Genomic DNA, 2,303 nt, shown 5'->3' on the forward strand with positions numbered 1-2,303 from the left:
GTTGGTCTATGGCCATGGCTGGCCTGGCGGATATCCGTAATAATAGTTGTTGGGGTCGTACTATGATGAGGAGGAATAGTTCGGATCATACTGATGTGCAGCGGTTATCGCCTACTGAGCAGTAGCGTGGAGTCGAGCTGCCTCCGCTCTCCTCTCGTACTCTTCTGCCTCCTCTCTGGTAATAACATATCTTCCTTTTGTATGTGAATCAAAGAAGGCAGGAGCAAGGAGAGTAATATGGAAAACACGTCGTTTATCATAAATTAAGCGATATAAGAGAGGTGATTCAGGCCTCTCGACAAACTGGTGCGAAGCCGTAGAGTCATAATCTAAATATGTAGGAGGCAACTCCATATCACCCTGACGAATGTCTATTTCAAGAAAATGAGCTAAGCGGGTTGCATAAATTCCTCCAAAGAAATCTCCATTATGTCTATTATGATGCAACCTACGAGCTACAATGGCTCCCATATGATAAGACTGGTCTCCTAACACAGCACTCCTAAGAATGTTGAGATCAGGGACACACATGTGACATGCTTCATCCTTAGCATTTATGCATCTACCGATGAAGAGAGCAAAATAATGTATAGCAGGAAAGTGAATGCTCCCTATGGTAGCCTGCATTATATCTCTAGATTCCCCCACAGTTATACTAGCAAGAAAGTTTCTAAATTCAGATTTAGGGGGACCCCTAACACTACATGTGATGGAAGTTTGCATGCAAGAGTGAAATCCTCTAGGTCCATGGTATAAGATTTGTCATAAAGATCAAACATGACCGAAGGATAATTACGCGAAGATGAGTACTCAAACCTCCTCACAAATGAACTTGTGAGATCATGATACTGGGGGCATTTGTTAGCCTCAAAACCCTCAAGACCGGCATTGCGCAAATATGATTTGAATTCTTCTTTAATTCCCGCACGGTCCATAAAATTTTCCGACGACCATTCGCAAGGCCGTATTAGAGCGTCTCTTGGTGGATCCTCGTCAACATCGCACATAGTAATCCTGGGTCCTTGCTTCTTAGAGGAACCACCTTGGAACATCTTCCTATGCATATTGTTTTTCTCTGAAAAATTCTGATTTTTTTAGTAACTTCAAAATAAAGTAAACCAAGCTCAATAATATTGATAGCAACTACTCCTACAAGTACCTAGAGCCTATATCAAGCATTAGAACTACTTGGAACCATATAAATTTGACATGCAAGCTCAAGAACATGGTTACCTATGCAGCACAAATTTGCAAAGAATAAAGCACTAGAACAAAAACTAATTGGACCAATGGAGGAGTGACATACCAAGGAACAATCTCCCCAAGCAGTTTTGCGAGAGGTGCTTTGAGCAAGGAGATCGAAAATCGCAGCAAAAGTGGCTGGAACTCGTGCTTGAGTTGGTTTTTCGGGTTTGTGTGAGATAGAGGAAGAAGATGGGTGCTGGGATAAGTGGAGGAGGGCCACCGTGGGCCCACGAGGCAGGGGGCGCGCCCTATAGGGGGGGGGGGCGCCCACCACCCTCGTGGCCAGGTGGCAGCTCCTCCAACGGTAATTTTTGCACAATAAATCCTCAAATATTCCCGAAAAAATCATATTAAATTGGCATGGCATTCTGAGGACTTTTATTTTCGGGATATTTTTATATTGCACGGATAAGTCAGGAAACAGACAGAAAATACTATTTTTACTTTATTTAATATAAATAATAGAAAGTAAAAGTGGGGTACAGAAGTTTGTGCTTCTAGTTTCATCCATCTCATGCTCATCAAGAAGAATCCACTAACAAGGTTGATCAAGTCTTGTTAACAAACCTGTTCCGATAATCATGAAACCGGAGAAATTTTGAATAACACTAAGTTACCTCAACGGGGATATGCACATCCCCAATAATAAGAATATCATATTTGTTCTTGATAGTAGGAAGAGGAAATTCAAAACCTCCAAATATAATCGAGGGAATTTTTCCAATAGAGTTGATACTATGGACTTGAGGTTGTTTCCTCGGAAAGTGTACTGTATGCTCATTACCATTAACATGAAAAGTGACATTGCCTTTGTTGCAATCAATAACAGCCCCTGCAGTATTAAGAAAAGGTCTTCCAGGAATAATAGACATACTATCATCCTCGGGAATATCAAGTATAACAAAGTCTGTTAAAATAGTAACATTTGCAACCACAACAGGCACATCCTCACAAATACCGACAGGTATAGCAGTTGATTTATCAGCCATTTGCAAAGATATTTCAGTAGGTGTCAGCTTATTCAAGTCAAGTCTACGATATACAGAGAGAGGCATAAC

Source organism: Triticum aestivum, chromosome 5A (genome assembly GCF_018294505.1).
Source record: "Triticum aestivum cultivar Chinese Spring chromosome 5A, IWGSC CS RefSeq v2.1, whole genome shotgun sequence".
Lineage (NCBI taxonomy): Eukaryota > Viridiplantae > Streptophyta > Magnoliopsida > Poales > Poaceae > Triticum > Triticum aestivum.